The sequence below is a fragment of the Lepidochelys olivacea genome (assembly GCF_965140295.1).
Source record: "Lepidochelys olivacea isolate rLepOli2 genome assembly, chromosome: 2".
In the NCBI taxonomy this organism is placed as follows: domain Eukaryota; kingdom Metazoa; phylum Chordata; order Testudines; family Cheloniidae; genus Lepidochelys; species Lepidochelys olivacea.
In genome coordinates this window covers 16,009,508-16,023,244 of record NC_140412.1, presented here as the reverse complement: position 1 = coordinate 16,023,244, position 13,737 = coordinate 16,009,508, and the positions used below count along the sequence as shown (strand labels likewise).

General features: G+C 44.4%; 1 protein-coding gene across 1 annotated transcript in view; it reads right to left on the bottom strand.

The window, feature by feature from the left end:
* The window catches only part of NDRG1 (N-myc downstream regulated 1), a 65,471-nt gene extending 55,266 nt beyond the window's left edge, over positions 1-10,205 (bottom strand). The window contains exon 1 of the mRNA XM_084618711.1: positions 10,055-10,205. The gene's annotated coding sequence lies outside the window, so the exon portion shown is untranslated. The remainder of the gene's footprint in view (positions 1-10,054) is intronic.
* Between the last annotated feature and the right edge of the window lie 3,532 nt (positions 10,206-13,737).

The following is a 13,737-nucleotide window of genomic DNA, read 5'->3' as shown; positions in this document are numbered from 1 at the left end:
CAAAATGTAATCAAACTGTCCCTGTCTATGCTGTATTCTGATAATTCAGAGATCAAAAGGACATCTTAGCATTTAAATGAACTGTAAACATGGATATTGCTATATTCATCTCTTTGAAATATATAGCAAATCTGTTAATGATGGATAATTACCAGTGATGCTTAGGAAATGGGCCCACTTCAAAGTCCCCATGAGTGCCTATTGTTTGACTAAAGGCTCCGAACTGTCAAAGAAGGCCTGAAACTGTATTAAAAACATGGCTTGGGTCCTGATCCTCTGATGAAGCTTAAGCAGATCTGCGATGACAGGAAGTTTGAGATGCAAGACTGAGATCCCAGTCCTAAGCTGGTACACCCTGAATAGGATATTGGACACTGGACTATAACAAGGATCGGCAACGTTCAGCACATGGCCCATCAGGGAAATCTGCTGGTGGGACGGCAGCCATCACATCATTCAGCCTGCGCTGCTTCCTGCAGCCCCCATTGGCCTGGAACAACAAACCATGGGCAGTGGGAGCTGTGGTCAGCTGAACCTGTGGACTCTGTAGGTAAACAAACCATCCCAGACTTCCAGCTGATTTCCCTGATGGGCTGCGTGCCAAAGGTTGCCAATCCCTGGACTATAACCAATAGATTTATTCTAGAATAACTCTTTGCAACAACAAAGTTCATCATCTCTGTTATGAATCTGAATTTCAAGATTGTACTCATGTTTGTATGCATACTGATAGTTTAACCAACTCTTTTCTTTAAAGAATTTGTTTAGTTAATAAGAATTGGCTATAAGTGTGTATTTGGGCAAGATCTAGAATATCTGTTAATGTGTCCCTGAGGCAGAGTTACTGAGGCCTGAGGCAGAGTTACTTTAAGGAAACTTGGTAACTTCTGAGTAACCAGTGAGCTATAATAAAAGCTGTTTTATGCTGGCTTGGTAAATTTAAGTATTGGAATATCCACCAACTTTGGTGAATGCCTGTCCCATTATTTGCAGTTCACCCTCATTGAGGGAGCTCAGCTGGCTCCCCCTTAGGAATCCAGTCACAGAGTCCAATTCATTTTAGCATAAACAAAATTCCTTTTGCCACTTATGTTTTAAGAGTAGGTGAATCCTGTTTGGCTTTTAATAAAGCATCTCCTTCAAGCCTCCAAATTTCTAAGAAAAATAGATCTTTTCATATATGACAAATCTTCAGAAGTGATTGATGATTTTGAATCCCCAACTTTACACTTAAAGAAGGCCTGATTTTCAGCAAGTACCAAGCATTCTCTGAGAGAAGGGAAACTTTAAGTTGCCTCACTGTAGGTGGTCAAAAAATTGAAATGCCCAAAATTACTACATACTTTTGAAAAATCTCTGCCTGTGTTCCAGGACAGCATGTATTGACCAGGAGGGAGGCCCTTCAATCTCCCCCTTCTAGACTTCATTTAGCAGATAAGAATGACAAATCTTTAGTTGTAATTAAAGACTTTGTAACATTTTATATGTAATATTTGTAACAGGTTCTCTTTATAAATTCTTGTAAAATAGAATAAAATGTGTAAAGTTTGTTATTTTATGTGAAAGCAAATGGCGATATGACTTTTGTGCTTGCTAATGTAACAAGTGTTGCGTCATTGCAGAAGTAGTTTAAACCTGATGTCAAAGACTAAGTATAAGTTAACATGGTATAAGCGTATCCACAAACATGACTCGTAAGTATTTATAAGAAGCAAAACCAAGTTTGTAATAACCTAAAAATTATCACAACATGAAAAGAATTTAACTGTACATAAACAACTTCATTGGAGCATAACAACATCCTAGATTCTTTAAAAAGGAAAAGTAATGAAGATCTGCAAAAAGATCAACCACACTCCTTCCTACGAATCATGTACTCCTGCCACCAGGCTGTCTGTTCCATTGTATAACTAGTTTAGTAACAAAGAATGCCTATTAAAAACCTGTATTGTTCAAACATGAGACTTACATTTGTCTAGCACCATAAGTATCCCTGGTACTTAATTTCTTACATGAGAGGAAAGTGATCAGGAACAGTCAGCATGGATTCACCAAGGGAAGGTCATGCCTGACTAATCTAATCGCCTTCTATGATGAGATTACTGGTTCTGTGGATGAAGGGAAAGCAGTGGATGTATTGTACCTTGACTTTAGCAAAGCTTTTGACACGGTCTCCCACAGTATTCTTGTCAGCAAGTTAAAGTAGTATGGGCTGGATGAATGCACTATAAGGTGGGTAGAAAGTTGGCTAGATTGTCGTGCTCAATGGGTAGTGATCAATGGCTCCATGTCTAGTTGGCAGCTGGTGTCAAGTGGAGTGCCCCAGGGGTAGGTCCTGGTGCCGGTTTTGTTCAATATCTTCATAAATTATCTGGAGGATGGTGTGGATTGCACTCTCAGCAAATTTCCGGATGATACTAAACTAAGAGGAGTGGTAGATATGCTGGAGGGCAGGGATAGGATACAGAGGGACCTAGACAAATTGGAGGATTGGGCCAAAAGAAATCTGATGAGGTTCAACAAGGACAAGTGCAGGGTCCTGCACTTAGGACGGAAGAACCCAATGCACAGACTAGGGACCGAATGGCTAGGCAGCAGTTCTGCGGAAAAGGACCTAGGGGTGACAGTGGACGAGAAGCTGGATATGAGTCAGCAGTGTGCCCTTGTTGCCAAGAAGGCAAATGGCATTTTGGGATGTATAAGTAGGGGCATAGCGAGCAGATCAAGGGACATGATCGTCCCCCTCTATTTGACATTGGTGAGGCCTCAGCTGGAGTACTGTGTCCAGGTTTGGGCCCCACACTACAAGAAGGATGTGGATAAATTGGAAAGAGTCCAGCAAAGGGCAACAAAAATGATTAGGGGTCTGGAACACAAGACTTGAGGAGAGGCTGAGGGAACTGGGATTGTTTGGTCTGCGGAAGAGAAGAATGAGGGGGGATTTGATAGCTGCTTTCAATTACCTGAGAGGTGGTTCCAGACTATTCTCAGTGGTAGAAGAGGACAGGACAAGGAGTAATGGTCTCAAGTTGCAGTGGGGGAGGTTTAGGTTGGATATTAGGAAAAATTTTCACTAGGAGGGTGGTGAAACACTGGAATGCGTTACCTAGGGAGGTGGTAGAATCTCCTTCCTTAGAGGTTTAAGGTCAGGCTTGAAAAAGCCCTGGCTGGGATGGGTCCTACTTTTGAGCAGGGGGTTGGACTAGAGGACCTCCTGAGGTCCCTTCCAACCCTGATATTCCATGATTCTTCTGTGTCTGTAGTCTAGGTATTGCACACTTTTCTGAGTAAAGCCTCCGCCCTGAGGATCTTACTATCAACTAGTAGCTAAAAGCCCAGACTGTCACATGTGTAGAGTCATTGTGAAAAACAGCCAAAAATGGCTCATTTGCCTACACTGTGCTGTAATAAGCAATGTAGCAGTTTGTTCACGTTCCCTATAATTTGTGCACAGAGCTGCTTTGGGCTAGAGGCACCATCAGCTGTGTTACTCCACATAGCTATTACTCCCACCTTCTCTTAACAGCAGTCACATTCCAACCAGCACAGAACCTTGGACTCCAATGGAAGAATTCTTCTGCTGACCTAGCTCTATCTACCCCAGGGATTAGGTTAGTTTAGCTATGTCCCTCAGGGACAGATTTTTCATACCCAAAAGACCTAGCTATACTGATGTAAGTCCCAGGGTACACCTGTCCTCAGATGTTTAGGCTTCAGCATGACAGTGACAATCCTGGAAGATCTGTATTTATTTGTGAAGATGGCAAATCATGGGCATGTGCTGAGGTGAGAACCTATGTATATTTGAGGTTACAGCATGTGCTGTTTGTGTTGGGGGGGTGGGGATGCTTTGTGTTCCTCTGTGAGAATAGCAGCTGAGCCAGGCAATCTGTCCATCTCTTCCTCACACAACCAATGAAAATCACTGCACATAAGTTAGCTTAGAGTAATGGTGAGGATTGGTTGAGTTAGCTCTGACATCAGACTCTTGGCCTGGGATAACCTAGACCCATGCCTTCCAGTAGCTATAGACTGCATGGATGCAATTCATAAAGTGAACATGGCTGAAAACTTAAATTGGACTGCAACAGACTGCAAAACCTAGTCATTCAACCTGGTGATATTCTGAACAAAATGAACTCTCAGCCATGTTTATAACTGTTTCCCTCACTTCACAATGATTCTACAGACATGACATAGGCTTCAGAGTAACATTCCTGGTATCTTGCTATAAAGATTTCATAGGCATTAGGGACCAATCATAATGTCCAGTCACTTTCCCTGCAAATAGAGATTAAAAAAACGTAAGAAAAAATAACTGTTAAGGGTGGGGAAGTGGTGGAAACAGGGAGAAGGGTAAGGATTAGATCACTAGGGAGAGGTGTGTTAGAGCAGTACAGCTTGGGTATGAGCTTTCTTGGTATTGTGATTTCTAGGGCCCTCAACATAATGTTTACATAGTGAATGCAACAGTGGAAATGGAGTGTTCAAAACAGATCAGCGGTTATAAGTCAGATTTGAAAGGAACTGTGTGGTCAGTCTCCAGCTGTGCAGAGAAATACTATTGACAGCTGAAAAAGATTTAATAGAATGGTAACAACTGAAAGGGAAGTAACTCAAAACAAAAAGGAACACAGGAAGTGTGTCTGCCACACATTAAAATCAGAACTGTAATAGTCACATGCATCCTGCTTTGTGCAAACACACGTCTGTGGGGAAAAAAAAATACTACTCAGTCTTACATCAGCAAACACACTGTATACCTATGCTGTACAAAGTCAAATTTGGCCTATGGAACTGGGGATAGTCCAGAGACAGTAACATTCTGTTATGCAATGTATGAAGAAAACAGGCCTGATCCTGTGCCATCCATTTGATGTAAGTTTAACTGGAAACTGACTTTAGTTCAAGGTGTAGGGGTTTTTTTCCTACTCTTGGGGCTACAGGACCCAAGACTGATAAATATGATGCCTGCATGTAAGTGACTCATGTTCTCCTGTGTAAGCAGCACCTACTACTCTTAAGTCGATGCAGAGAACCCACCAAAAATCAAGCACCGTTTATATTGTGTTCTATTCAGATATAACTATCTGAAGTGATGCATATTCAGGAACAGTTCTGAATTGCTTCTTACTGCTGCTATTCCTTAGCATAGTTTAAAATAAAGATGGATACATTTATGAATGGAATCATATGTTGGGTTGCTTGTGATGCAAGGAACTGGACTCACTGACCAGATGGAAAGATTAGAGTTTTATTGCGTCAGGAAGGGTCGTTTCACCATGCACACATGAAAAAAAAATTCCATTGAGAATCAAAGTTTACAGATAAGCATTTATTTTAAATTGCCTAAAGGTAATTGATATTATCCAACAAAAATTATAAAAATCTAATTCTGCCAAGCAGAACTGGCAATGGGATTACATCCAGCCAATTGTTCACTTCATCTTGAAGAAAAATTACAGAAGGGAGAAGGGTAGGGAGGAGAGCATGACTGGAGAGCATTACTGAACAGTTCAGTAATCAGTGGTACTGATAGTTTGATTTTCAAGTGGTCTTCATTGGCATCCAAATCAGTATTTGAAAAGGGAGTTGCTGTCCACTGCCTTATATAGAAGGTTTAAGGCTACTGCACTAGTTTCCAATGCCAAGGAAACTATTTTTTTTTTTTTTAAAGAACATGCATCTCTTTGAAGTACATTGTGACCCAAGTACAGCTTTTAAGAGAATGGAGTTTACTATTTCTTCCTCCTTTTGCTATAGAGTAAACTGCATATTGCATGATGGTACAAATTTGCCAAACACCAATCAACTTCCAAATATGATTACAGTTATAAGGCAGTGATGGGAGGAAGATTAATATGGTACATGCAATTTTGATTAATGGTACACAAATTTTCTAACATTTCATTTTGTTTCAGTAAGTAAGTGATAAGTAATGTGGTTATTGATAATTGCATGCATTTTGTTTTTAGTATTCTGTTCAGTTTTCTATAGTTCAGGTCTAAGTTTCACATTCTTGTCCCTTAAATAATAAGGCAAGTTTGAAAATGACCACGATTCCAGGGGTGTTTTTTCTAAAATCAATCAGCATTTAGTCATTCATTATTTCAATGACCGATGCATGCAATTACTGCTTGATGTTCTCATTGCTACCACAATATTCCTTCAAGCATGCTGCAATTCCTATTTTGTTGTTAAATTAGGGAAAACCACAGATTTGCTCATTGGTCCTGTATGCTGGCAAGGTCTGAACTAATTCCATCTAGTCACTTTCCCAGGTTCCTCTATTTGTTTCATAGAACTAAAACACTTCTAGACTCTGGAGAGGACATATGTTGAGCTAAAGAGAGTAAACAGCTAACTTTCCAGAAAGGCCTCCCCACCCATGATGCATAAGTATATGGTTGGTAAATCTTAAGTGCAGTTTTTATTAGTTTTGGGGGACAATAGAGTCTACTGGATAAGGCATTGGCTATCAAACCACTTGGATTCTGTTCCCAACTGTGTGTGAGCATAGGTAAGTTTTTTGCATGAGTCAGGGAAATCAAAACATTGTTTTGGAGCTGACCCAAACCAAAACACTTATTTTTGTCAAAGCAACGTTGACCTTGATCTGTCAGCTGCTGCAGTGTCTCATGGAAGTTTTAGTTTGAGTGCCTTGTGAACTCATTCTTTTTAATAGGCCTGGTTCCCAACTGGACTACATCTCCCATGACGCACTGTGGTTCCATATCTGGTTGGACAACCACTGTTCATCATGGGAGATGTAGTCCAGCTGGGGAGCCCGGCCTACGAAAGGAAGAGGGGGCACGAGATACCATGGCAGCTCAGGTGGATGCAGATTAACATCACTGACCCAAAGTGTTTTGATTTTCTTCAAAGAAACAAAACGTTTTAGTTTAGGACTATTGTAACATTTCAAATCAGATGTTTCCAAACTGATTGAACAGAACTTGCTGCTCAGAGAAAAAAAGATGTTTTGTTCCAATCTGATGAAAACAAATGTTGAAATGGAAATTCTGATTTTCATCCAGATTAATAAATTTTCAAGAAATACAACCTCACTTAAGTGAACTATCACCAATACTTCATTTGGGCCAAAGTATTCTTTTTATCATGTAGCACAAGAGTTCTGCTTTGTACTGCAATTTCAAATAGATTTAGCTGTCCAAAGAATCTTTCTGCCATAGTTCTGACACCCATCTTGCATTTTATTGAAAAACAAACTGTCCAATTCAGAATATTCAGCTCTTTAAAAGCTTCTAGGCTGTGCTCACCACAAGTTTGGCTGAGTCTAACCACTACCCTATGTGTTCATTTCCCTACCATGTGACAGTTTTCATGTCTCTGCTCACCTTATTTTTAAGAATTTGGGCCGGAGTTTCTAAGTTAAATGTCAACACTCTTAAGTCTCAAGTGACTACCTAGCTTTAGTTTTTACCCCAGTTTGAAAATACTCCATACTATAAACCCTATGTCATGGTATCTGGGCAGGTTGTATTGCAAAGTACTAAGTAAACAAATTTCTGTAATATTCCTATTTACATTCATCAAAACATTCCATCCTCACTGAATTAACTGTTTTCACTGTATTGAGCCCTTTACAAATGACTAGCTCATACTAGTATTTCATAAAGGAGAATACTCACACACAAAAGTGCACTATACAGTTTCTGAAAACTCTTGCTTTCCAAGCAGACTAATGCACAAACTTGCATGGAAGAAATTTACTTGTATTCTGGGTAGTCTTATTCTCTTGCTTCCCAGTTTTACTATTTGATCTGTAAAATCATATGATTCTTGCAGTCCACAGAAGTATCTGGAGCATAAACACACCACAAACAGCAGTATGTGTTTTTAATCACATGCATAGTAAAGGCATTATGAGTCAAACTATGCTAGAACAAGGATTTTACATTAATACAAGTACAGAAAGTATACAAGTATCCATTTCCAGCACTAAATTTAAAGTGACATCATTTCTAATGAATTTGTCTAAATTTTTGCTTCAGTTTTTGTTGTCATTGTTACAAGTTACATCCGATTGTTGGAACTGCAAATTAGACAAAGAATGTTTCTCCCTATTTTTAGCATTTATTTTGAGTGTCTGACAAGTCAGTTTCATGGTTTTTTTCCAGTGCGGTCAGTTTCTCTTTGCATGTCTTTCACACAAGGAGACAGAAAAAACAAATGTGTCAAATATAGGAAATCATGACCCTATAACCACATTTGGCAGGGACACTCAACAGCTATAGGGCCTGAAACCACCTTTTATTTTTTACGATTTTCTAGATTTCAAGCTGACCATTTCCAAACCAACCATTTCCCTTGAAATTACTTCTTTTGTTAATTTCTCTTGAAGTCTGAGGGCATCTATCTAAAAATAAATCTCTGAGGACCAAATGTTTACTGCCATCTTACTCATTAACCTCTGCAATCCTTAAAAAGGGAACATAAGGAACATTTCTTGTGGGCTGTCTAAAACAATGGGTAAGATACAGAGGGGGCCCTCAACTTGCAAGCATTTCAAAGGAAGGCAGCAACACTGGAAAAAAAAAGAAATATCCTTAGCCACACACTTTCACCCAATTCCATCTTCAAAGCAAGATGCTTTGAACATGAACAGTGCCCCAGAAGTATTCAATATACAGTACTTAAACTACAGCTATAAACACATAATGAGACACAAGAGTAAACAATGAAAACTGATCTGTTGCAATCAAGGCTACAGTTAAGCTAGAAAATTTGGTAGATATGGCTGAATTACACTAATAACTAACTTATGTAACGCCTTTCACACAGAGAAATAGTTTTTCCATTCCAAACCCTTCCCAATTCTGTAAGTGCAAAGAGGCTGAATCATAACATCAGCATCTAACAAGATTCCAGCTGTTTTCACCGCTTTCAGAGAGGGGCAGGGAGGAGATCTGGGACATCTGCTATGGAAACCTGAACTGCCAGTACTTGGTGTCTCTCTCCCATTAGCCACAAGTCTCCAGTGACATTTCCAAGCCCTAAGATTCTAACAGATTTAATATAGAGCCCAGCTAGTAAATTTGTTCAAGATAATACAGTAGTAACTGGTCAAACTGAAGTCCGTAGGTACCAGGATTTCCCCCAGTTCTTCTGGGTCCAGCTGGTAGACACCAAAGATTTCACCCATCTTGACTTCTGTCAACACGCTGCTGATCCTGCCTATTCCATTCCTTCCCCTCCCACCCATTCCAAGGAAAGAACACAAGGGACTACCTTCCACCCCAGGGTGCAGCCTCAGATTCCAGACCCTCCCTGTCCCTCGGGCCCACCCAGAGCCAGCACGCACCCTGCCAAGCGGGAACCGCTGCGCAGAGAGAGGGGCAGGTGCGTCCCTTTCCAGGCAGGGCTCTGGGAAGCAGGGCGAGGAAAGATAGAGGAGCTCAGTGCACAGACCTTCTAGGGCAGCAGAGCCAGAGTGGCTGGGATGCTCAGCCCTCAGAAGAGTCACATTTTGGGAAGTTAAGTAGTCCTCCTTCCAGCCTCTTGCAGCTCGCCACAGCAGAGCGGCTCTGACCACTAGGTCCTGTGGGAGGGAGGGAGTGAAGCCAGGATCCCCACACCCAGGGGGGGGCTAACACTCTCCGCCCACACCCACCCAGAAGGGCAGGGCACTTGCACCCCGGACAGCAGCACCAAATTAAGCCCACCGGGCCCCCTCTTCCCTGCACGCAATGGAGAGCCAAGCGCGCCCAAGGGCCCCCCTCCCCTGCCCTGGGGGGGGAGAAACATGGAGAAGGAGGGGCACGGCCAAAGGAACCCCCTTTCCTCTACCCTCAGGAGGGTCTGGGGGGCAATATGGAAGGGGCCGGCAACGGCCGAAGCACCCCCCCGTTTCCCTGCCCTGGGTATGGGGGGAGAAATACGGGGGGCCGGCAAGGGCCGAAGAAGGACCCCCGTCCCCTGGGGGGAGAAATGGGGGGCGGGCATGGTCGGCCCCTTGTTCACGAGGTTTCCCGGGCAGCCCGCGGACGAGCAAGGCAGGAGCCGGGCTAGCGCCGCTCACCCTCACAGCCACAGCCACAGCCGCCCCCGTCCGTCCGTCCGTCCGTCCGTCTCGGTAGCAGGGCTCTGCTCCGCTCCCCGTCACCCAGCGCCCCGACCGCGTCTGGGTCCGAGCCCCGGCTCGCGAGCTATTTATCCCGCTCCGGCCCCGCCCCGCTCCAGCGCTACCTGCGCCCGCCTCTTGCGCGGGGCCCCGCCTGTCCGCGGGCGGGGCGAGGAGCGCGGCGGGGCTGGCGCAGACCCCGCCCGCCCCGGCCCCCCCCCCCCCCGGGCCCGCGCTGCCAGGCGGAAGCTGAGGGACGCTGCCCTGGCTCGTGACAGGCCCGGGCGAGCAGCCTCCGCCCCACGGCCCCAGGCCCGTCACAGGCTCGCCCGGCTGGAGCTGAGGCTGCGGGGAGCTGGGCCCCGCCTGCCGCTTTGGGCCCCTCAGGCCAGGCCAGGGACAGCCACAAAACCACCCTTCGGCTGCCAGCCAGCCAGCCAGCCCCGCAGGCCCCGATGTTTCTGCCCCCTGGCCCGACACCATCGGCAGCCCGCGAGCGGGGGGTGCCTTTGCCAGCGCCCCACCGGCGAGATGGGCGCAGGGGGCGTTCGTCGCCTGGCTTGCTTGCAGGGCACGCCTGGCCCTCACCAGAGGTGGCAAAACTCACCCCCCGAGTGACACAGTTGACTGACCTAGACCCCGGTGCAGACAGTGCTATGTCGACTGGGGGGGCTTCTCTCGCCTACGTAGCTACCACCTCCCCGTGGGGTGGAGTACCGGCCCGGACAGGAGAAGCTCCTCATCGGCATAGGTGGCATCCTCGCTGAGGGCTTGTCTACACGTGACTGTGCCGCTGTAGCACTTAGTGAAGACACGAACTACACCTAGGGGAGAGCTTCTGTCAGGGTAGCTAATCCACCTCCCCGAGAGGGTGGTAGCCGTGTCGATGGGATGGGATAAGTCGACAGAGCGCTGCCTACAGCGGGGGGTTAGGTCGGTGGATTTTCCACACCCCTGAGTGACGTCATTAAATCGACGTAAGTGTGTAGTGTAGATCAGGGTGAGCGCTAGAGTGGTGGAGCCGTACCACTGCGGCGCTGTAAATGTAGACAAGCCTCGGTCCTCTTCGTGAATCTCTAGTCCCTGCTCCTCATAGGCCCAGCCCGCACAGTTTGGATCCTGACTTCCCCCATGTTCAGTGGTGTTCAGATTCAGTGTTCTGGTTTGGGCCCAGGGTGCAAATGTCCTCAGTGTCAGATCCAGTGCTCTGGTTCTCTAATGTATTCCTTGATGTTTAAAATGTTTTTTTAAGCTTTATTTTTTAAATCCTTCTTTTCCCCCATTTCAAAGGGAAAATCAAAATGTCAAGTGGGAATAAAATAGGTTTAATTTCTAGAGGACCCTTCATTCAAAAGTTTCCTTAAACCATACATTTCCTCAGGCAGGGACCCTGGCTTTAGATTGCCCAGCTCTTGTTTGAATCCTTATTCAGTGGTGAATGTAGCATCCTGATTCAATATATGCACTATACTACACTGCCATGGGACACTGACCCTTGCTGTAACTCTCTTCACCCAGGCACTAATCCTGGCCTGTGAGAAGGGGAGGACCCAGAAGGAGGGGGAAGGCTGGAGAGCAAACTGACCCCACATTCACCCCACAGCAGTAGCTTCTGTTCCACAGGGTGGAGGGGAAACCAGGCCAAACCTGAGTGGTCCTGTGACCCCATAAGCCAGCTCGCAATGCCTGCAGAGGCATGTGTGCAGTTTCTGTGGGTGCAACTGAACCAATGAACCCACACTGAAGCTGCCCTATACATAATAATCCTAAAGCATTTGGAAATGCTGTTCCACATAAATAAATAAAAGCTATAAACAGGGATCATTTTGCCCATCTCTGAAATGCAGCAATTTGGGTGTGAAATGCAATAATAATAAAAATAAATATCTAGCTCTTATACAGCACTTTTCATCAGTGGGTCTCAAAGTATTTTACAAAGGAGGTCAGTATCATTTTTCCTATTTTACAGATGTGGAAACTGAGGGACAGAAGTGACGTGACTTGCCCAAGGTCACCCAGCAGGCCACTAGTCGTTTAACAGTGCATGGTGATATCATAATCAGATTAGGACAGGAAGTGAAGCATTCTGGCAGACAGAACAGTGTGATGGAATTTGCTCATGACACAGATTAACAATCATATTTTATGTGAATTTAGCTGATTATATTTAAACTCTTACAAATCACTTTATATATTTACTTATATTGGAGCATTTCACAATCTTTAATGTATTGATCTTCACAACATCCCTGTGAAGTAGAGGAGTACTATTATCCCCATTTTATGGATGGAGTAACTGAGGTACAGAGAGTAAGGCTATGTCTACACTTAAACTGCTATGCAGCTCAGCTGCAGCTGTGCTGTTGTAGCGCTTCAGTGCAGACACTCACTACAAGGACGAGAGGGGTTCCCCCATTGCTGTAGTTAATCCTCCTCCCTGAAAGGCAGTAGCTAGGTTGACAAAGGAATTCTTATGTCAACATAGCACTTTCTACACCAGGGTTTAGGTCAGCATAGCTAGGTCTCTTGAGGATGTGGATTTTTCACACCCCTGAGAGACGCAGCTATGCTGCTATGAATTTTCAGGGTAGACCAGCCCTAACTGACCTGCCCAGGCCCAAGGCCATAGAGGAAGTCTGTAGCAGAGCAGAGATTTAATTCTAATCTCCTAAATCCTAGGTTAGTGCTCTAGCCACAGGACCATCTTTCCTTCCAATTGTAGATAGGTGTGATGCAATGCCAATCAAGGGTCTAAGCTGGCAACAAAGTCAGTGGGGCTACTAGCATGAGCAAGGACTTTAGCATCAAGTCCCAAGAAATGACCAAAATATAGTGAACTAGTGGAATAGTTGAAAATAGAAACCCAGCTTCAGGGTTCTCAGACCCCACACTTTTCTTCCCCGCACAAGAACCTTTTTCTCACAGTTCACCTACTGGATACAGGTGGGGTACAGTGGCAATTTATAAAAGGGTCCAAAGCTCAGTAGTTGTAGGAAATGTTGAAAAATTAATGTGTATAATAGTGAAATCTTGTTGTAGAAAGTAGAAAGAGTATCATGTACAAGTATCAGTTTAAAATAAAGCAAAACCAGTATGACAGAAAGACTATGAATTTCAAAATATCACATCTGTACTCTAAAACATGGTCTGCTTGTGCTCCCATTGAAGTCAATGGCAAAACTCCAATTTATTTCAATGGGAACAAGACTGGGCTATAACCAGTGAAGAGCTGCCAAAATCTTAACAACCTGTTCCCTATAAAAAGTTCTGATTTAAGGGATGTGCCCCAGTATGTATTTTTTGTACCAACAGGGTTCATACGTCCGTATTTTCAGGCGATTTAAGAACCAAAAAGCCTGACCTGTCTGGGAAAATACAGATGTATGTTAACCCTGCCTAAAGTTCTTTTTTAAAAAGATGGGCCTCAACCAGAAATGAGCTCCGTTTCACATGTGTGGGTCCCCGCCACACCCTGGGGGTGTGCTAGGGTGACCAGATGTCCCGATTTTATAGGGACAGTCCCGATTTTGGGGTCTTTTTCTTGTATAGGCTCCTATTACCCTCCACCCCCTGTCCTGATTTTTCACACTTGCTGTCTGGTCACCCTAGGGTGTGCACATGTGTGGGTCCCAGCTGCTCCATGCCCCCCTCAT